This window comes from Macadamia integrifolia, unplaced genomic scaffold, assembly GCF_013358625.1.
Source record: "Macadamia integrifolia cultivar HAES 741 unplaced genomic scaffold, SCU_Mint_v3 scaffold292, whole genome shotgun sequence".
Classification (NCBI taxonomy): domain Eukaryota; kingdom Viridiplantae; phylum Streptophyta; class Magnoliopsida; order Proteales; family Proteaceae; genus Macadamia; species Macadamia integrifolia.
In genome coordinates this window covers 413,074-436,567 of record NW_024869058.1, presented here as the reverse complement: position 1 = coordinate 436,567, position 23,494 = coordinate 413,074, and the positions used below count along the sequence as shown (strand labels likewise).

At 41.2% G+C, this 23,494-nt stretch overlaps 1 pseudogene; it reads right to left on the bottom strand.

Moving 5' to 3' along the window:
- Positions 1–3,052: 3,052 nt before the first annotated feature.
- On the bottom strand, positions 3,053–11,269 carry LOC122067463 (annotated as a pseudogene).
- Positions 11,270–23,494: the final 12,225 nt, after the last annotated feature.

Sequence of the window (23,494 nt, the reverse complement as noted above, 5' to 3'; positions counted from 1 at the left end):
TAGTTGTTGTTACCAAAAACAAATCTTTAATCACTTAAGGATGTGGTCCATCGATCCTTATTGGCATTTGGAATATTCCTTGTACCTCTGGAACAATTGCAAACGGACTGGTTCTGCATCTCAGTTCAGTTCTGATCCATTATTCTTTTTCTGACCCGAAAAAGAATAATCATATGTACGGGTGACCAAACGAATGTGTACTTTTAATTGAACACGTCCATCTTGCTCAGAATTTTGTCCTCTTCGCAACCATGGAAAGAAATATGACCTCTTTACGTGTAAAATTGAAGATATAGCGCCCGATAGGCCTTAAGGCCTTGAAAATATAAAACCTGCAAAAAGAGAGTAAAACCCAAGGTAGTTCCATTCTAAATATGTAAAATGCATGTTTTACTACCCTAGATTTCGCACATAAATGTGCTCATCAGTGAGAAAGAAGAGAGAGAGAGAGATTGTAGGTTTTTTGGGTTATCTCTCTCTCTACAACACATAACCGGTGTTTGCAATCGGTTTGCTAGTTTATTCGCATATTTACTAAAATTTACTTTTGTTGATAAACGCTTCAATCTTGTATCAAATTAAATGAGACATTGCACAAACAAATATTAAATTCTTCCCTCAATAAACTGTTGAACAACCTCTATGATCCTTAATTGTTTTCTAGATTAAACTATTTTATTCGTTAAAACAACCAAATATTTAATTGTTATACAGGTTAATCGGATCGATTTTGACAGTTTAAACGGTTTGATTTTCATGGTGTCAATTCGATTTAAAACCAACGGGTTAACCAATTAAAACCGACCCAACCCATTTAACTAATTGGTTTTAAACTTGAAATCAAAACCAAACCATTTACTAAACGATTTTACAATTTCAATGTAAATGACTCGGTTCGATTTTGGTAGACGATTTCGGTTTTAAATTCAGGTCCTTACTCAGAAGTCAGAAGACTCGGAATAGATCACGATGATGAAGAAAGAGAATAGGAAAAATCTCAGGAAAGAAACAGCATGTGTAAAGGAAATTACGTGGGTACTCCTGAGAACAGTCAAAGGTTGCAATTAAAAAAGCCTTATTTGAGCTGCAATCCTTATAATAATAAATAGAGGGGCATTTAGGGTAATATATAAATTATGACCCTATACTAGGGGTGTCAACCGGTCAGGCCGGTCCGGTTTCGATCGGGCTTAATCGGGCTTGAAAACTTTCAAAGGCTACACCTTGTCCGACCATTTAACTAATCGGGCTTGCATGATACACTTTATATTCGGTCGGTTGGCCTCGGGCTATAATCTGACTATCTTAATCGAGCTTTAGTCGGACCTTAACCGGGCTACGGACATGTTTAATGTTAAACGAGGTTTAACGGGTTTTTAAACGGGCCCTCTTTAAAATGTGCTCTTATATTCCGACCCACTCATGCAAGCCCAAAAAAATGACAATAAATTAATCAATGATACCAAATATAACAAATATTTAAAATGTGAACATCTCTATACTTTTTAGTTTTTATTCTTTAATTTGGGGGGTAAACTAGGTATTCTACAGTCATTAAAGGGTCGGGCCAAGTCAGTGCACAATAGGCCGGTCTCAGTCGGGCGTTATTCGATCGGTCTCGGTCGGACGCCTGACGGTCCAAGTAGCAAAACCGAGACCGACCATTTATAAACGGGCCGGGCTCAAGCCCGACACGTTTAATAAACGGTTCGAGCCTGACCGATATATAAACGGTCGGTCCCGATCGGTTTAGTCGGGTCAGGCCACGAATTGACACCACTACCCTATACCCAGTTGCACTCTTTTTTGGTGCCCAACCAAGTTGGCCGCTGAGGTATTACATTATAGGGTAAGTGTGGCAGAGCAATATGGGAACAATTCAATTGGAAAACAAATAGAATAGAATAAAAGAGTGCAAACAAAGAAACCAATGCCCACGTTAAACTCAACTGGCCTTTACAAGGTTTCGAAGAAATCACATATCCTCTGCAAACCCCTTTTCCAGGGGCTCAGCAATCTAAAAATACGAAAAATATTAAAAGGCCACCCAATTTAAGTATATCGTCATGATCCAGTGTCAGAAGTAACCAGAAATATTGACTTCCCTACCATGGTTATTTTGTTCTTTTTGTTTGGTGTTTCAGCAAAACATTTCATTGATGAAGACTCCACCACTGTCTCACAGAATGAAACAACAGGACATGCAACCTATATCAAACCCAAGAACATCTTAAGATCCGTTTGATTTTGTTTTTCCTGTTTCTGTGTCTAGAAATAGCAGAAACAATTTTTGTCATTTCTATGCTAAGAAACGATATTTAAAAATGCAAAAAGATATTTGATTTTTCTGTTTCTTGAAACATTTTCAACTGTTTAGTTGAGTTCAAGACATGAGTGAAGGCACGACGTTGTAGGAATACAACTCATGAGTGAAAGCATGACGTTGAAATTGCATGTGCGCTTCATGGAAATGAGCTTCAAAAAAATGATGACAATCCGAACCTGTTAGCTTCGCACAATCAGGTTGGAATTGCCGATAACGAGAAGTTTCAACAATGGGTTGGGGTTTGGATAGTTTGAGTGAAGTATCGGATTTTTCACAATTTTTGTCGCTCCCACTAATTTCTAGAAACAGAAAGACAAGTCTAGGGACCTGTTTGATAACGTTTCTACCATTTCTGTTTCAAAAAAATGAAGAAACATAAATTTTTGTTTTTAGAAACAGAAATGGAATTGAAGGTGTTTGATAAGTCATATTTCTGAAAGTTAATAGTAATCAGCGAAAGAATGACTACGAGTCGTTTTCGAAAACGGCAAAACAAGTTTTCACCTGGGTCATTTCTTGAACCATAAATAGGTAGAAATTTCAATTTCAATTTATGAAAACAAGTGAAACGAAATAGTTTTATCAAACGCTTTTTGTTCTGTTTCTGCTGTTTCTAGAGAAATGCGTTTCTTGAAACGTTATCAAACGGGCCCTAACTTGTTTTTCCATTTCTGTTTTTAGACATAAAAATAGACATAAATTTCTATTTCTATTTCCAAAAACAAGTGAAACGAAACAGAAAAATCAAACGGTTTTTGGGGTGTTTTTTCATTTATGAGCACAGAAAAACGGGAAAACCATTTCTAGAAATAAAATCAAACGGGCCCTTAAACATCTGGTGTTGAAGGGCACATAGAACAAAAAGATGTTTAACCTTAACAAGAAAGTTCCTTTGCAATTTTGCCAAGAGAAGTATAAGGAAAGCAAAAGTGAGATCATAACAATACCTTAACTTCTACTTCAGAATATAGCTCCCTAAGGTTCTTCATTATAGAGTCCAAAAATAACTCTCCAGTACCCAAAGTGGTATGTTCACCTCCTCAACCTTTGTAATTGCCAAAGGATAGCTCTTACTGATCTTCCTAAGACCTTCCACCATCTTGGGTAACTCACTTGGATTCAAAGGTTCAGCTGCAGTCTTGACAACAGGGAGAGTATTGAACTTTAGAGGCCGGAATATGTACACATCCTCATCACAGTCCACGTTGCAAAGTGTAGCGGTCTTCATAATTGAAGCATCCACACCTTCAATGAGAACCCAAGATCCAGGAGGAGCCTTGCTTATGGGTATCCTGTAACGAGATTGATACATCCAAAACTTTGTTACTTCTTTTATGGTCACGTCCTCTTCATCATCTGGCGAGTAACCTTCACCTAATACACATACAGTCTGTCCAGTCTGGGTCTCACCGCTGTAGACTCTACCAAAAGCATCTAATACACTGCAATCAGACTTAGGATAAAGTTTTGTGACATTAATCATAACAGGTCCATTAGGACCACAGTTTTCCATGGACAAGTCTTTGGGTCCTGTATATATATGTTCCACCTTCTTAGCAGCAGCATCCTTGGCTGATGGGATGTGATTAACTAGCATATCTGTAAACCCCGTTGCAGTTCCAAAAACTGAGCTACAAGCCAGCCTTAGCAAGGGTCTAAAACTGTTTTACCATGCTGGAGGTGCCCAACAAGGGCAACATTCCAAACCAGCTAGGGGTTTGACATAAGATCCAGAAGGAATTTTGTATCTACATAGGTAGAAGAATCCTTCACACCCAACTCAAATTTACTATTCTTGACGGGCTTTTATAATTGGTTGTTCAAGGGGCTGCTCATCTTCATCCATCACAAGGGCCTCAACATCGTCACCAAATACCTCTTCTGCAGTAGCGTAATACTTCTCATCTTCAGCAAGCACAACCTGGTTATCCATGTCAACATCATTAGTAGATGTTATCCATCCAGCTGAAGCAGCAGCTGTGTTCTCGTCATCTGAGGTTGGTGCTTAGGTTTAATTGCCAAGTTTAAAACTTAAAATTAAATGAACAATGCTAGTAATCAGTTTTCCCAAGTGATTATTGGACTATTTTATTTGAATAAATGTTTCTACCTCTGCATCCCACGCACCTTTATCATGTTAGGACAAAAATAAATAAATATAGGAGGGGTCAGGAGAAGAACAAGAACAAAATCAATGAGGCTGTATAGGTAACCATAGAATAATCAAATTAACCAATAATGGCTGTATATAAGGCATCATCAATATCTATCTAATGCATAGAACTAATTGGGTAAACAAAATTTTACTAGCAAGAGTAGAAATTAAATTAAGTCCTGTGACTGGAGAACATCTCAACCAGTCAACAAGTGAGTGCTAGAAATGCCATGCCATCAAGTGCATTCTGAGTACATTTGAAAGTTGTTTGAAATTGTAACTGCTAACTCAACAAATAACATCAGCAACCCAGACCCTCTTAAGTTAACCATAAGCCTTTAACCTAAATCAATGCAAACTTGGTAGTAACTAAGAGAATTCCCCTAACAGGCTTCTACACTTACATAAGCAAGAGGAACTCTAACATGGCAAATTAAAATGAAGATTTACATATACTAGTCTAGAAAGGGGAAGAAATAGATAACAGCAAGATACTCTCAAGATACTCTCTCTAACAATCTTAGGCACCTCAGTTAAGGCTCTTTGGGCTCAAACGTTCTTGGCTGTTATGCTCTCCTTGAAATGCAATTGGGTATTTATGTAACTAAACAGGAAATCAGTGGAACAATGAAAGAACTTTTACTCCTTCCATCAGCCATAGGCTTTCAAAACAGCATTGGTTAAAGAAATCAACTTTTTCACCTTGTCATCATTTTCTAACGAACTAAAAATGGCATTTCAACCTTGTCATTTGTCATAGTCTCATAAGTTTTAGAATATAGACAGCAAATTCCATATTGCAAGCATGTGGAATCCTAAAACTTTTGTCATTCAAGTGGCCTCATAAGTCCCCACCATGTTGAGAAAGCTAATCCATCAGACAGTAAAATCAGTAGGGTTATGAAGTATTTCTATGGGGATTACTAGTGTTGAACTTATATCTCAACAAATATACTTGCTAATGAAGAATGACAACAACAGCAGCTTAGCCTTTTCCCAAGTGTATGGGGTCAGCTACATATATCCACCAAAAAGAAAAAAAAAAAAAAAAAAAAAAAAGGAGCATCCCACCTACAATCATTTGGAAACATGAATCTTTGCCCTTCAAACAGCTCTGTTTGCAGTCAAACTGGAGTCAAGACTTAGACTCTGCATGCTTACAACATCCCTTATGGTCATTTTAGGCCTACCCGTACCTCTTTCTGCTCATCTTATTTGGATCTGGTCACTCCTCACCGGGGCTTCCCTAGGTCTATGCTGGACATGCCCATACCACCTTAAATGACATTCTCGAAGCTTGTCTTGAATCGGGGTTACTCCCAGATCATCTCTAACCCGATAATTTCTTATCTTATCTCTCCTAGTTTTTCCACACATCCATTTCAACATTCCCATCTCTGTTACACTCAGCTTGTCAATGTTAAGCTTCTTGACCGCCCAACATTCCGCCCCATACATCATAGCCAGTCTTATCATTATCTTGTAGAATTTTCCTTTAATCTTTAAAGGAATACGTCGATCACACAACACCCCAAATGACCCCTCTCCATTTCATCCATCATACTTTAACTCTACTGGAAACATCATCTTCTATATCACCTTCCTTGTTTATGATGGACCCCAAATATCTAAAAAAATCACTTTGCGGAATCTCTCTCCTCAAGTTTCACCACTTCGTTAGCCATCCTTGTGTGGCTAAAATAAAAATTATAGTGTTCGCATTTTATCAAGTAGTAGGCATTCAAGGAATCAAATCAATGGTTGATGAACATCAATCATGGAATCAAAATATGGAAGAAATTAATTTACAAACCTATGTTAAGTTTCAACAAAGTCGAGTGAATTTTGTGGACCATGCCCCTCTCACAATTCCCCAAGCCAATAAAAATACCGTAAAACCTTCAAATGAAATGACTCGCCAAGAGAGGAACAAAGAGAAATCTGGAGAAACAGAGAAGTAAAGATACAGAGATGTATCACAAGGTTGGATAACTTTACTCCACAACCAAAAATGCGATAGAAGAGAACCATATCTCATTTACAAAAAATGCTCTAAGATCTTAGCTTGTCTCCTAAAGTAGAAGAGACAGACATAAAGCAGTTCTTCGGTTGGCAAGTTGTTATTGGCAAGAGTAATGTATGTTGCTGTCCAGATCTCCTTATTTAATGACCGATTCAGAAGCTACCGTACCATACAGTATATTGCTTATGGTAATAGTATGGAATATAATGAGATATCGCAGGCATTAAAATATATTATACGGATAAAACAAGGATTGAAATGACATGAAAAGTTAATTGAAGATTATAGCTTTCAGTTGGCGACATATTTAGATTGTATCAGTTCGCCCTAAGGCAGTTTTTTTTTTTTTTGGTCATGAGATAGCAAGTACAATACATTACAAGAGTACAAAGCATAGTTAGCAAATTCGGATTTGGGAATTCTTTGGATGGATAATTATTTGGAATAATTCGTTTAGTTAATATAAGGATTTGGTCAAAAAAGCGGTAAAAATATCAGACAAAATAAAATTCGAGTTTGGATTTGAGGGTCATTTAGTTACCAAAAAAAATTGGACAAAAAAAATTAGATGTTATTTTTAATATTTGTAATAAATTTTTTAAATCAATCAGTATATGTGCATAACATAAAAGTGATTTAAAAATTAGAATACAATTTGTTTCATTAATTCTGTGAACATCAAGGGTAAATCACTTATAATCTTTTGAATAACCTAGAAACATACACATCAAATTGAAAGCAACAAAGTATGGGTAAAGAAGAAACATCATTGAGGTCATTATATTTTTCATCTTGCATATCAGATTAAGGTCATTATATTTTTCATCTTGCATATCAGATTGAGGTCATAATATTTTAAACTACACTGGCGCCAGGGATTAGTGCATGGGTTAATTAAGGAAATCAAATGCATACTGACCACACTGTTTTCCCTTGGGAGAGCCCAGAATAAAACAATTGATGAATCCAACTGAACAAATCACTGTTAAAACTGTGTGATTCAGACAAATGACAGCTTTTTAGCTGAACCTGTAACATGGTTTCAAGTATCGGTATCGTATCGGTATCAGACTGATACCAATACCTGCCCGATCTGGATCGGTTGCTGTATCATTTCAGGGGTAAAACAGTAAAAAAATATACTTTTTTTTGAAAAAGCAAGGGCAAAAGTGACCAATACGCACTGATCTGTATTGTATCGGTATCAGCCGAGACCGATACCGAGAACTAAATCCTTGATCTCTAACCAGAAATCTATCTCAAGTCTCATCTCTGATCAAATATTATTATTCTGCCACAAGTAGAGTCATATTGGTTTAAACCTGAAGTATTTGCTCACCACTAATGAGTAAAGGGTGCTCAAAATCAATTATTCAGAAGAATCGTGGATATGGTGAATTTTTTATAATTCTCAGATATATGCTACAAAAACAATAGTTCAGAAAGTAATCTTAATTTTCCAAAACCCGGAAAAACCTTAATACTCCCATATTTGGCAATCAACAGAGAGCTCAAAATGCAGAGCCTCTCCACCAGAGGCAGAGCTGTTAACACTGATAGGAAATAGAAGAGGCTAGTTTTATACCCTCTGGTAGTTTTGGACAGGCGATCATCTATTGCCACCAAAAAAGAACAAAACCATTTGCTTTGGTCCCCCCCAAAGTCTGCTTTCAATAATCATAATGTGTATCTGTTGTAACTTCTAAACTCCTGTCAAGCGTGTATCTCTATTTACCATTGGTCATTAAAACGAGAAAAGGGATATAGTTCATTCATTTGCATCTCTCATACAAACGAGTGTTAGCTCGTCAGCTTGGACAAAAGCAAATAAACTCAGATAAAAGTTCTCACTGAAAAATTATAAGTTTAGACCAGCAAACAAATCCACAACCAGAATTCAAAGATTCAAACATAACAATCAAAGGAAAATTAAGGATAGTAGGAGCAGAGCTAAAGAACCTCCTTTTCAGCAGAAAACAGAAATCAACAAAACCCTAGGCCAAGAATTCGCTGTGAAGCTCAGAGCAAGGTAAGAATTTTTTTTTTTTGGTCAACCAAGGTAAGAAATCGAAGAGAAATCTAGCAAAAAAAACCCTAAGCTAAGAGAGGAGAGAGATGAGAGATACACCTAGGAGTTGCGACTGTGAGCAGCGACAATGTCCGAGGCCAAAACCCTCCCTTTATCGTCTCAAATCGCAAAGAGTAAGAGTTATTGCACCGGAAGTTCATGCCACTGAACACGATATCCATTTTCGTTGGCACGACCATTTGGAAAACCAAAATACTAAGGTGCCATTTGATACCACTTCTAAGAGAATGTTCTTTTTAAGAAGTGTCCTTCGATTCCATGCTGTGAGAAAGTCTGGTGAAATGAAAACAGTGTTTGGTAAAATTGTTCCAGAATTATCCTTAGAACAAGAAAAGAATAGAAATAGTGTTTGACACACTATACAGAACCACTTCTTAGAACTCAAACCGATACCTATGGACATGCCATTATGGTCACAATTAATCCGAATTAATATGAAACAGTGTTAGGCTTTCATGATGGTTTGTGAGAGTGTGTACAAGAATCTGTTATGAGAGTGTGCACAAGAATCTGCACAATGGCATCTTGCACTTCTTTTTCCCTTCTTAAGATAGGATTATTGTTTCCGTGGGGGAGTGAGGCCGCCCTTGTGCCTAGACACATGAGGGGTGAAACAACCAGCCTATCCCACAAAAGGGAAAATGAATCCTCTGTGGATGCTTCCTACTCACTTATTATCTCGTTAAGTTGCATGCTTCATTTCTTATATGATGAGACACTTGTGGTAGAGAGACTTCTAGAATGGACAATTGAGTATATCCGTCCTATGTGGAAGAGTAAGTGATATTAATTGAATTAGGTCAAACCCGATTCATTGTGGGTCGCCCATGTGGGTCAAGTATAGACTTGTTAGGATTAGGAACTCTAGCTGGGCAAATCTCTATAAGTAAGAGGTTTGGCCACAACATATCAAGCTTTTGACATAATCTCAAGAGCTCTATCTCTCCCCCTATTCTCTTTTGTCTCTTCCAATTGAAAGCGTGTCTCTAAGGATTTCCATTGTTATCCTTGGATTTAGAGGGTGAAACTTTGTCTAGCATGATTACTGCAAACCTTTGAGCATCACGGTTCATGTAGGGATGACGCGCAGGGCAACTAGATCCATTCCGCTATGTGGAAATTTACATCAAGGTAACCCTAGATACATGTTTACTTTCCGTTTTACACCTATTAATTCTCAACTCCTTTCACATGATTTTCTTATCTTCTCATTATTCTTATTGATTTCAGCCTTCTTTACAAGATCATTGTCAGAGGTCGAAAATATTACGACAACCTTTGCCGTTGCTGCTCCGATTCCCTACCTTTAAAATTGTGGGTTAATGGTGAGGCCAAATATCATAATTGTGCATCTTTCTCAATTTTCAATCATATGACCCATCATGAATAGGTGTCGTAAAAAGATTCTTAAAGCATTATTCTAACTTGTGGTAACATTACAGAATATGTCAAAAATAAAAATAAAATGACATGGGCAACACGTTCACAAAATCACTGATTCATAGTAATGATTTTTTTTTTTTACCAAAAAAAAAAAAAAAGTAATGATTTTTGTTATGCCAATAAGTTACTTCAACGTGTAAACGGGGTTTACCCTTGGGCCTAAGTTGTAAAACTGGACAAGTTTAAGGGGTTCCTCGTTAGCAAAAAGCAATAAGTATTATAAGAAATAGAAATCGTCACACCTGGTTAAAACAAAGACTCAAGAGTGCCAATTAAGTGGTCTTTGTAAGAGTATCTCACAAGCTAGATCACTCTGAATCATCCCTAACAGAGAAGAAAGTGATCAAGCTTAAGCCAACTTAGAACAATTTCATCTTATCTGACCCAGATCTACATTCCCTTATACGTGAGTTTTGTTTATAATTGACCACAAATGGTCAGATGACAAGGCAAAGCAAAAGTTTTTATTTATTTCTTTTTTTATAAGAAGCAATTTATTAACAGACTAAAGAAGATACAACATGTGGGGTGGTGACACCACAAAAGTCAAAAAGAAAGAAGACGAGACAAAAACGAAGGGGGAGAAGACCCCCATAAACAAAAAAGCTTAGATTTTACAGCATAGGTAGCAAGGTCCTTTCTTTGTTTTTTTTTTAGTCAAAGTAGGTCGCAATTGTTGTATTGTAGTCGGTCGGGGGAAGCTACTGCTTCTACGATAGCTCTGCTTCCTCGTCTTGCTTTTGGCAAAGCTTTTATTTCGCGTGCTTCTCTCACGCTTGCTTGCGCGAAGTCTTAGAGTCCTTTTCACTAGGTCCAAAAGCTTCCGTCAAAGCGAAAGATCTGATCCAACAGAAATCCCACATAGGCCATAGCGTTTCTCTCATATCCTTCTCTGTAGGCATGAAGGAAAGAAATATGATCAAAAAGAGGTAAAAGATGAAGGCAGTCTTCCATGACTGGTCTTATGTGCCAAGGGATGGATTCAATCTTTCTTTGTAAGATCTCAATGATGAGAAGGATATCTCCTTCCATAACGATGTTGTGGTAGCCCTTTGACACAACAATTCACAAAGCAAGTCGGGCAGCACATGCTTCAGCCACAATAGAAAATGTTGACCCTGAATATGCAGCAAAAGCTAAAATGAACATCCCCATAGAGTTTCTGAAGACTCCGCCTGCACCAACTTGGCCTGGAGCACCATGGGCAACACCATTAATATTAACTTTCACCATATCTCCAATAGGAGGACACCATCTAATGTTAATGATATTTGTATGTCTTAGGTTGGTGTTTCTCACTTGCAAAAATTACTGGCCATCAATAAAAACTTTGAATACTTTGAATACTTTGAAACTTTGGCAAGGAATGTTGATGAACAAGATCATTATAAGATAACCAACGAGACTGCTGTATCAAATTCTTAGACTACAAAATATAAGTAACCATGGATGAAATGGCTGAAGGACTCATCGAACTAGGCCAAAACCATTTGCCTGCCATAAAGCTTTCAACCAAGGGCAAGTAAGGAAAATGTGGTCAACCTGAGCCAAATGTTGAGCACAAAAGGGGTAGATATTCAACAGATGCATTCCCCGATCATTAAGTAATGAAGGAAGAGGGAGTCTATTGTGCATGAGTTTCCATCGAGTAAATTTAATTTTTGGGGTGGTTGGAACTTGCCATAATTTCTGCCACAGAGGATTCTTCTCTTGGGCTACATCACATGCAAGTCAATAGGCTGAAGCCACAAAGAACTTCCTAGATGCTGTTGGTGCCCAAATAATGTGATCATCAAATGTTGTGATATCCAAAAATTGAATTGAACCACATCATATATTTTACTTCCTTTGTTTTTTCTTACCTACATTGGAAGAAACTCTCCATGATATCCACTCAAATTTACTCCCCACCTCCCAAAAAAAAAAAATCAAACTGGGGTTCTCTTTGAGGCGGACCCTACAATTGTAAAAGTTTTACCTATTTTGATGCTTGATGCAAAGTTTATGTGGAAAAAGGAGAGAAGAAAAAAGAGGTTTTAATATGGAGATTTTGAAAAATTATCTCAAGTCCATCATCAAATATGGGAAATTGCTGGGTATGTTGGCGTTGTGCCAAACATTATGTTTCTCTCTCTCCTCTCCTGGAAAAGTAAGAACCCCCCAGGCTTTGGTTGAGCCGTTTGCTCTAGCAAAGCTAGTGTCATGCCCAACTTCCTCCCATCAAATATTTAAAAAAAAAAAAAATGAAATGCAAATGAATATTTTTCCTTTTCCTTTTCCTTCTGAGTTCTAGTTAATTAATTAGGCTGGAGATTCAGTCAATTATTTACTCAAACAAATTATTATTAACACTCAGTCATGCTGATTTTTCACTTTGATGATCTATTAGTCAGGTTTTATTTTTATTTTTTTAAGCTCTAATAACTTTAGTTGTTAGCACCATTTTTTTTTTTTTTGGTAAAGTTACCTAGTATTATATAATTGAAAAATAACAAATAGTATTGATGAGGCAAAATATGTCCCCTTCCTCAGCACGGCTAAAGCGTGTATGCAAACCTGAATAGGATTGACCTACTACCTCGGCGTCCAACAGGCTGTGCTACCATCTCGGCCTCCATCAGGCCGTGCTTTCACCTCAGCCTCCATCAGGCCGTGCTATCACCTCGGCCACCATCAGGCCGTGCTTTCACCTTAGCCTCCATCAGGCCGTGCTGCCACCTCGGCCTCCATCACGTCATGCTACGACCTTGGCCTCCATAAGCAGTGCTGCCACCTTGGCCTCCATCAGGCCGTGCTACAACCTCAGCCTCCATCAGGCTGTGCTGCCACATTGGCCTCCATCATGCTGTGCTGCCACCTTGGCCCTCCTTCAGGCCGTGCTGCTACCTCAGCCTCCATCATGCCGTGCTATCACCTCGGCCTCCATCATGCCGTGCTGCCTCCTCGGCCTCCATCATGCCGTGCTTCCACCTCGGCCCTCCATCATGTCGTGCTACCACCTCTGCCTTCGTCAAGCCGTGCTACCACCTCGGCCTCCATCATACCATGCTTCCACCTCGGCCCTTAGTTAGGCCGTGCTACCACCTCGGCCTCCATCAGGCCGTGATACCAGTCACCTCGGCTCGGCACAGTCAAGGAGCCCAGAAATGTGTTTTCATCCACCCCTACATTCAAGGAATGTAATCCCTATTCCGGAGGATAGGACTCTATCCTCTACACGTCATCATAGACATCACACGGTTGGCCTTTTCTAGATAAGAGGGGAATATTCCCAGAATCACAGAGCCACTCCCCTTAAGAACTCCACGCCTAAACAGGACTCTTCACAATCGTCTCCCACTTGCCCTCCATCAACAGCCTATAAATACCAAGGTAAGCCTCCATCAGGGGGGATCGATCACTCACTTCTCTTTCTGGAAAAGCTCTCTTGAGCATCTGCTGTGGAAAGATCTAACTTAGGCATTGGAGAGTCCCCCGTCGGGTCAGCCCGGCTCTCCCCTATCATCTCTTATGTGCAGGTCGGCCAAAGCACCAGGGACTGTAGGGAAGATAGTCTGGTCAATTTTTTTCGCATCAGGTTGGCGCTGTCCATGGGAAATTGTTATAAAAAGTCACCTTGGACCAATGCAATTAAGGAGTGAGAAGGTCGTTTCTTTAATGACAACGCGAGCAAGATCCACTCGTGAAGTACCACTTGGACACCCCCATTCACCACCAATGGTAGAGTAGGAAAACGTCTCAGCAGAGACCCCTCCACAAGGACCCCAACAAACCAGGCCTGATGCACAAGTTGCCCAGGGAGAGGGGGATCAGCGCGAGCAAAACTCTCAGCTATCCCGCCATGTCCCATCATCCTGGGTAACCCACCCGAACATGGAAGAGCAGATGCAGAGCTTGCAGTTGCAGGTATTAGCTACAAACGCACTGGTACGGGATTTCATACTTCAGTTCGGCTCGGCACTTCTATTGCCTCGCACTAGTTCAGCTCAGCCGCCTAGGTCTGTTCTGAGCAGACACCTCAACGAAGAATCTCCTAACAACAGTGTCACCCCTCAATCAATAGCAAGAAGGGGGTCGGCCAGAACTTCACGTATTGTTCATTCGGTACCACCCCGCTCTCTTACTAAGGGGCGAAGGCAAGGTCCTGTCCCTGCCCCAAACGGGAGAGCCCGTCGTTCCATGCATCACCGAAGCCCAGAGACACATGATACTCATAGAACCCCACCCTGGGTAGGAAGACGCCAACTGTCGCCTTAAAGACTTAGTAGAGGCGTGTGTCAGCACAGAGTAGAACGCGAAAACTACCAGAGGCCAGCTCGGCAAGATCGACCCCACCTGGGTTTGGGCTCGCCCATCAGGCCAACCAGGGGCACACCACGGCAAGGTCAGGATTGGCCTGGTGGTTATGAAGGCCGAGGAAGAAGCCCCAGAAGGGGTGAAGGGGCACGTCGATCCCCAGATCGTTGAGCCGAGGAGAGAAGAGATGACCTGGAGAGCCGCATCCAGCGACTCACTGAGCGAATAGAGGGAATGCAGAGGCAAGGGCACCCAGCCGACATGACTGTAACTCCGACCCATAATGCACTATCCGACGAACTGATTGACGCCGAGTTGCCCTCAAATTTTGTGATACCGATCTTCAATGGATATGACGGCACCACAGATCCCTATGATCATCTGCTGTACTACAGCTCGATTATGGTGGTTCATGGTAGGTCAGACGTCGTTCTCTGTCGAGCTTTCATAGCCTCATTAGAAGGAGCTGCACTGGTGTGGATGTCAAACTTACGGCCACGGTCCACCAGCAGCTATAAAGAGCTGACAAGAGCGTTCCTCACATGTTTCCAAGCAAGTATGAAGCAGAAGTAAAATATGCAAAACGTGATGAACATGAGGCAGGGAGCGAGGGAGACTATAAGGGGGTTCCTTGCCCGATTCACCAAGGCGACACTGGAGGTAAAAAACATACCGAAAGGAGTGGCGTATAGCACGTTGTGCAATAGGGTAATACACCTAGATCTGGTTGAGTCTCTGGCCCTCGACTTATCGAAAACAATGCCCGAACTGTTGAGACGGTGCAATCAATATGCCAACATGGAGGAAGTTCTGGCCGTCCAAGGAATAGCTGATAGGGGTGATCAGGCGGAGAAGGAGAAGAAAAGGACTCTGAGACCTAGGGAAGACTCTCGTGAGCTAAAGAAAAACATAACAGATCGGCCTCTTGACACAGCTGAACCTGAGCGATATAAACTTGATCGTTCTCAAACAAACCTGCTTTAAGAGATCCAAAATCAGAAGTACTTTCATTGGCCCAGGCCAATGGTAGGTAAACCAGAAAAGAGGAACCCCAACCGGTATTGCTGATATCACCGAGACTATGGACATGACACTGAAGACTGTAAGTCTCTGAAAAGGGAAATTGATGAGCTCATCAAGGCTGGATTCCTCATTCAGTATTTGAAGCAGAAATATGGTGGGAACTGGCTCGAGCCAAGGAGAGATGATGCCCAGCCGAGCCGAGGTATGGCCGAGCCGTCAAAGGACCCAGCCACTGATCGAGCTGACGCGTATGATAACCAGCCAGTGGGTCTAGCCATTCTAACAATCATGGGCAGACCCATGATGGAATCAGTCAGAAAAGCCAAAGCACACTCGCGGTTCGTATACATCATGGAACAGCCTGTCAAAGCCCTCAGAACGGATCCACTCATTACGTTCTCTGATCAAGATCTAGAAGAGTTGAACTGGCCTCACAACGACATTGTCGTAGTTCAATTAGTGGTGGCAAACCACCCCTTCCATAGGGTCCTAGTGGACACAGGAGCCTTCATTGACCTCATGTCCTACGTAGCCTTCACAAAACTAGGGCTTGGCACTGGGACCCTAAAGCCAACTCCAGAACCCTTGTACGGATTTTCAGGCAGACCAGTAAAGCTGGAAGAAGTTGTAGACTTACCCGTAACCATCGGACAGGGAGCTTAGACAGCCACTACCATGGTTTCTTTTATGGTTACCAAGATTGCCTCACCCTACAATGCAATCCTTGGCCGACCCGGTCTCAATGGCCTTGGGGCGATTGTGTCCACTAAGCATATGAAAGTCAAATTCCCCGCTAGCAATGGAGTTGGGGAATGCAAGTCCAACCACAAGGAATCCCGGGAATGCTATGCAAACTTCATAAAATCTGTCAAGAAACCATGCTCGGCCCTAGCATGTATAGTAGAAATTGTTGATTGCCGAGATGAAAGCCTCCTGACCTGAGTTGAGCCATTTGAACAGCTGCTTACTATCCCAATCACTGAGGCTAGTAGACACTTTTATTAGTTGACAGTTTTATCAGTAGATCGCATTGAAATCCCATCGATTGGGTGTTAGTCTTGTAGATTTTATACTTTTAGCACCTTAGCTTCCATATCTCAGTTATTCAATTTTTATCACGGAGCGGATTATGTTCTATTTTTAAGTAAGCTCGTCGGCATCAAAGACCTTAACCACTAAGGCACAAAGACTGAGCTCCAGCTAGGCACCACAAGACCAGACCCTAGTTTGGTGACTCAAAAGACCTTAACCAGTAAGGCACGAAGACCGTGCCTCAGCTTGGCAGCATCTAAGACCGAGCTCTAGCTCGGCACCACAAGACCAGACCCTAGTTTGACGACTCAAAGACCTTAACCAGTAAAGCACAAAGACCGGGCCCCAACTCAGCAACAACTAAGATCGAGCTCAAGCTCGGCACCACAAGACCAGACCCTAGTTTAGAGACTCAAAGACCTTAACCAGCAAGGCACGAAGATCGGCCCCCAGCTTGGTATCATCTAAGACCGAGCTCTAGCTTGGCACTACAAGACCAGACCCTAGTTTGGTGACTCAAAAGACCTTAACCAGTAAGGCATGAAGACCGGGCCCCAGCTCGGCAGCATCTAAGACCGAGCTCTAGCTCAGCGCCATAAGACCAGACCCTAGTTTGGCGACTCAAAGACCTTAACCAGTAAGGCACAAAGAACAGGCCCAGCTCTGCAGCAACTAAGACCAAGCTCAAGCTCGACACCACAAGACTAGACCCTAGTTTGGTAACTCAATGCCCTTACGAATTGAGGCATACAAGCCTGAGCCCCGACTTGGCACCTCAAAGCCCTTACGAACTAAGGCATGCAAGCCCAAGCCCCGGCTCGGCACCTCAAGCCCTTACGTACTAAGGCATTCAAGCCCGAGCACGGCTCGGCACCTCAAGACCTTACGTTATAAAGCATGCAAGCCCCAGCCCCGACTCGGCACCACCAAAGACCTTAACGCAAGGCATATCAAAAGATTGAGCCCCAGCTCGACACCCCTATGGCTAGTCCAAGGCTTAGCACCTCAAGGCCACGCTCAGACAGCTTTACTTGTCCTTATTCTTTCAAAAAGTTACTCATTTGGATCCGCGCCCGAAGCACAAGAAAATAAAGAAAGAAGCACAAGAATACTGAGAGATGAAGACATCAAAATAAACTTTTCATTCACTAAAAATAGGGAAAAAGCCCTCAAAGTACATTACTACCGAAGGAGACATCTACATAAATATGGATATATATAAGGCTAATCTCGGGGGCTGATCTATGGGCCTAGCTCAGCACAAGAAAATCCTTTGAGTCAGATCACCTCTTCACCAACATCGATCGAGCCACAGAGCTGCACCAAAGTAGTAGGGACGGGAACGCACTGCTCATAGTCCGCCAGATTGTAGCCTGGCATCTTACTCAGGATGAACCAGATGGCATCGTCTGAGCCGACCTGAAACAAAGCAATGTTAATGTCATCCAACCACTTTTGATAGGCCTAGGGGTTCAGCCACCTCATTGGCCTCTAGCTCAGCCCAATGTTGCCTTTCCAATTTGCCGACCCTAGCTGCGAGCTCCTCCTCCTTGCGAGCGCCCTTAGTCTTGGATAACTCATCCTAGAAAGCATCATTCTCCTTCAAGTTGCCGTTGGCATTGAGCTGCTTAGCAACCTCCTGTTCCGGCTCTCTAGTTATCAACCCGACATCATTGGAACGGACCTCCTCAGATCAGGCCATTTTCTTCTCGACCTCCAGTTGGCCTGTGATCTTGTGCGGCTCCCTATGAAGGTGCTTTACCTCCTTTGCCTTCGAACAAGCGACAGCCACGTCCTCTAACCGTTGAGCACCCTCGGCTAAGAAAGTGAAGCAGTGCATTTTGCATCGAATTAAATGCTCTAGGAGGTCGATTCGAACTGCTAGAGCGGTGGGCTGGTGATGAGGCAAAATATGTCCCCTTCCTCAGCACAGCTGAAGAGTGTATGCAAACCTGAACAGGACTGACCTATTACCTCGGCGTCCAACAGGCCGTGCTATCACATCGACCTCCATCAGGCCGTGCTATCACCTCGGCCTCCATCAGACCGTGCTTTCACCTCGGCCTCCATCAGGCCGTGCTGCAACCTCGGCCTCCATCAGGCCATGCTGCCACATCGGCCTCCATCATGCCGTACTGCCACCTAGGCCCTCCTTCAGGCCGTGCTGCTACCTCGGCCTCCATCATGCTGTGCTATCACCTCAGCCTCCATCATGCCGTGTTGCCTCCTCGGCCTCCATCATGCTGTGCTTCCACCTCGACCTTCCATCATGCCATGCTACCACCTCGGCCTCCATCAAGCCGTGCTACCACCTCGGCCTCCATCATGCCGTGCTTCCATCTCGGCCTCCATCATGCCGTGCTTCCACCTCGGCCCTCAGTCAGACCATGCTGCAACCTCAGCCCTCCTTTAGGCCGTGCTGCTACCTCGGCCTCCATCATGCCGTGCTATCACCTCGACCTCCATCATGCCGTGCTGCCTCCTCGGCCTCCATCATGCTGTGCTTCCACCTCGACCCTCCATCATGCCGTGCTACCACCTCGGCCTCCATCATACCATGCTTCCACCTCGGCCCTCAGTCAGGCCGTGCTACCACCTAGCCCTCCATCAGGCCGTGATACTAGTCACCTCGGCTCTGCATAGTCAAGGAGCCCAGAAACGTGTTTTTGTCCACCCCTACATTCAAGGAACGCAATCCCTATTCTGGAGGACATGACTTTATCCTCTACACGTCATCATAGACATCACACGGTTGGCCTTTTTGAGATAAGAGGGGAATATTTCCAGAATCACAGAGCCACTCCCCTTGAGGACTCCACGCCTAAACAAGACTCTTCACAATCGTCTCCCACTTGCCCTCCATCAGCAGCCTATAAATACCAAGGTAAGCCTCCATCAAGGGGGATCGATCACTCATTTCTCTTTCTGGAAAAACTCTCTTGAGCATCTGCTGTGGAAAGATTTGACTTAGGCATCGGAGAGTTCCTCGTCGGGTCAGCCCGGCTCTCCCCTGTCATCTCTTTTGTGCAGGTCGGCCAAAGCACCAGGGATTGCAGGGAAGATAGTCCGGTCAATTTTTTTTTGCATCAAGTATCATTCTACTAAAAATAAAGCATGGATATAAATCATATTCTCAACCATTCTACTAAAAATATGAATTAAAAGGAGAAAAATAAAATAAATACAGAAGAAGGAAGCTCTTAAATTCCCACTTTAGACATGCCTAAAGGAGAAGATAGAGGCCCCTTAACCAAGCAGGAACAATCCCACTGAGTACAAAGGAAATAACAAACAAAAAACCATTAGACCTTATTACATCCTATAATACAGAGTCCGGTTCACACCTCCCTTGACAAGAGTAAGAAGATCCGAAGAAGAAAACTCCAGACATGCTTCATTTCTAAATCACTTCAGTCTACATCCCTCACAAGTACAGAAGTAAGAAAATCTCTGAAAGATTCCAAACCTCAAAAAAAAAAAGAAAAAAAAAATCTCAAAGATCACAGTTTATTGCTACATGAGTACATATGTCAATATATAGTACCACTTAAAGAATAGCATTGGCAACAGTACACACCATAGCTAGGTATACAAAGTCCTCTAGTAATTAAAATCATGTACAATGGTGAGGGTGGTGAGGCCCGTGCTATGGGTGGGGACGCTCATGGTGAGGAGGACCAGGAGGGCCATGTGGACCTGGCGGAGGAACATGAGGTGCAGGAGGGTGATGGTGGGGACGCTCATGGTGAAGAGGACCCGGAGGTCCTGGCGGTCCTGGAGGGCCAGGTGGACCTGGCGGAGGAGAATGAGATGCAGGAGGGTGAGGGTGGGGAAGCTCATGGTGAGGAGGACCCGGAGGGCCTGGCGGAGGAATATGAGGTGCTGGAGGGTGAGGTTGGGGACGCTCATGGTGAGGAGGACCTGGAGGGGGTGCATGCGGTGGCTCGGGGTGTGGCAGCAGACCAGGGCGGTGTGGACCATGCGGATGTAGTGGTTCAGGTGGTGGAGGCCGGTGATGCATCTTCCTTAATATGTTATATTCTTCCTCTTTCTTCTTCTTCTTCTTCTTGCTGATGGAATATGAGAAGTAGTGAGAGAGGGAGAGAGAGTTTTCTACTTATATAGTGAATTAATACAAGGAATAGAAAGAAAATTCTTAGCCATTGTCGGCAAGTAAAGTCTTCACCTGCAGTTCCTAACACTATTGATATAGACCGTGTTAATTTCTGGTTCGTGGCTAACATAATTATAGAAGGTTCTAGTTACAATGTTCAACACCGTCCATGCACTGCCATTTCTGTGGTCCAAAGCATGAGAAGTCTCTCAAGTCCTTTAATTATCACTCAAAAGCCCCAGATGATAATCTGCAGCAACTGAGGTTGCTTCTTATCTTAATGGTTAAGAAAAGAAAGAAATTAATGAATAGAAAAACATAGGCCAACTGCTAGTCAAACTTTGTTTTGTCATCTAACATGAAAAAACTGTTGGATATATATGTATGGGTTCCAACCAACAAAAACATGTCAACCGCCTCTTATCAAAGGAAAGCCTTTAGGGTAACGCGTATTTTCCATTTCTTCGTGTAGAAGAAACCATTCAAGCGAGAATTCTCTGATGTCATTTGCTTTGGCTGACTCCAGTTTCATTGTCAAGCAACATATTAGATAGAACCTGCGGTCGGCTTAGGTTGCAATTTTTTTTTTTTTTTTTTTTGGTGTGTGTGTGTAAGGAAAAATAAATCTGAAACATCATGAGAAAGAGAGGTTGGATAGGAATCTCCGATGCTTCAGTCGGTATTGCAAGTAAAGTAAGAGAGACATCAGATCAACCCCCTTGATCTGAACAGTCTCTTTCTTATTTATAGGCTAAATGTGGTAAAGCCCTAATCCTAATAATGGGTTGAAACATCCTGTTTATCCTTATAGGAAATTACCTTGAGACAGTGGAGAGTCCCAACCTTGTATAGTTAGCTTTTAGAATGCCACGTGTTGCATGCCCATTGGTGGGGTGACTTTAGCTAGGTATATTATAATCTTACTGTTTTCCGTCATACAATTAATGATATGATTTCACCACTACATGTGTGGTTTATAAGAGTTTAATTTGCCTTGTGATCAGTTGTAATTAAGCACCACATTTTGTCACCCTGGGATGTTCTAGACAATGATAAATTTGCACCTTGGGATGTGAATTAAGGTCCAGGTTTCTCTTGAGATTCGTCTCCTATACTCAAAGAGATTTCTTTTTAAATGATACTCAAATTAGAGATTGGAATCTTCACAGATGCCAGTAGTAGGGCTGATCAATTAAATGACATCTAGATTAGTTTATACTTCATGATTAGGTGGTATTCATGATTAAAATCCAAGTATTTGAAAATGCTTTTAAAATAATTAATTTGATTATTTGTGAGAACCCAAGGGTTCTGTGGGGGAATTCAACAATGGGGGCCATTGAACATGTCCCAGATTTTTTTCCTAGAGATCAAAAAGAGGTTATTATTAAAAAAAAAAAAAAAAAGAATACAAGCTAGGACCAAACAATAAGAAAATTAAAATTAAAGTACTAATCCACCTTTGGCAAGACCATCAGCAGATAAGCAGACCAACAAAACAAAATTCAAAATACGTGATTAACTAAATTTGTACTGAGGCCTCATTTGGGCATCTAAACTTAAAAATAAAATTAGGCATCAATCTCAGATAGTAGAAACTCGAGTTGCTGCCGCATGCTTAGCAAGCCTATCTGTCACTGTATTGACTACCATATAGCAATGGAAAATATGTCCCAAATTCTCAATATTTGTATTATATGAAATTGTGTCACCACAATGAGTTAAAAACGTTCATATTTCTTTTGAGAGAAAAGGGGACTCTACAGATATTGAGTTACCATCTAGATTAGGTTTAGAAATCCAAATTAAAATATAACTCAAAATTACTTGTGGAATAAAATAATCTAAATATGAGATCAGCCCCCGTAAAGTTATGGTCTAGGGAAGGTGAGGCACCATAGAACACTCAGTGAAAGATGGTTTTCCATTTGTTTGATAATGAATATTTTCAAAATAAATTAAAAATATGTAAAAGAAAATCAACCTGAATCTTGCTGCATAATATGCTTAAACAAAGGTCAATACAAAATATAATCACAAGAATGCCATTATGCCCTAAATGCAAACCCTATGGAACAGACTTAATATGATATGAATTCTCTTACCAATTTTTTTTTTTCAATATGAATGCATGTAAAATTTCCTAAATGCATAAACACCTTAATTGTGCATGCCTATTTCTATCCTAAAACCATGAAAACAAAATAATAATAATATTTAAAAAAAAATGAAGAGAAATAAAGGTAAAATGATGAAAATACCCCTATTGGTCTAATCATGCAAATGTCACTTAATAAATATCTTATAAATCATATGAAGTCAAACATAATATAACATGAGATGAAAATTTAAAAGAAATACAGTGAATGGGACAGAAGAAAATTCTTTCAATCCTAGCCTTCCATTTAGAATCCTTTTATGAGAGCCCAAAATAAAGTGCCAAATACCACATAAATGCAATGAAATGTTGGAATGATTGTAGCCTGGCCAAAAAGTGCGTTAAGGTTATTTCTAATTTACAACCAGTATGTATTTTTTATTTTTATTTATTTATTTATTTTTGGGTCATGGGACTAGTCCATTTGGCCTTGAGTGCAATTTTTATTCCCCATAGAGCCATTAGGTTTTCTTAACTAGTTTACCGATGTGTTTTGATTTCCCATGGAGTCGCGAGGATTCCTTTGGCTATGTTTCGTTGTAAGGGGAATTAAAGGGAAGGGAAGTGAAATTGTCATACTTAAAAAATAAATATATGTAATTATTACCCATGTAACTTTAACATTAACTTCAAATCATTCCACATTTTGGTTATAAAATTTCACTTTACTTTGCATCCAAAGCCCTTTGGTATAATATGTAAAATAAAAATTACATATAAAATATATCATTACTAAATATGGTTAAAAAAATTAAGTAATTTATGCAATTATATAAGATAATGATTATATACATTTTTTTTTAAAGTATAATTTCACTTCCCTTCCCTTTAAATT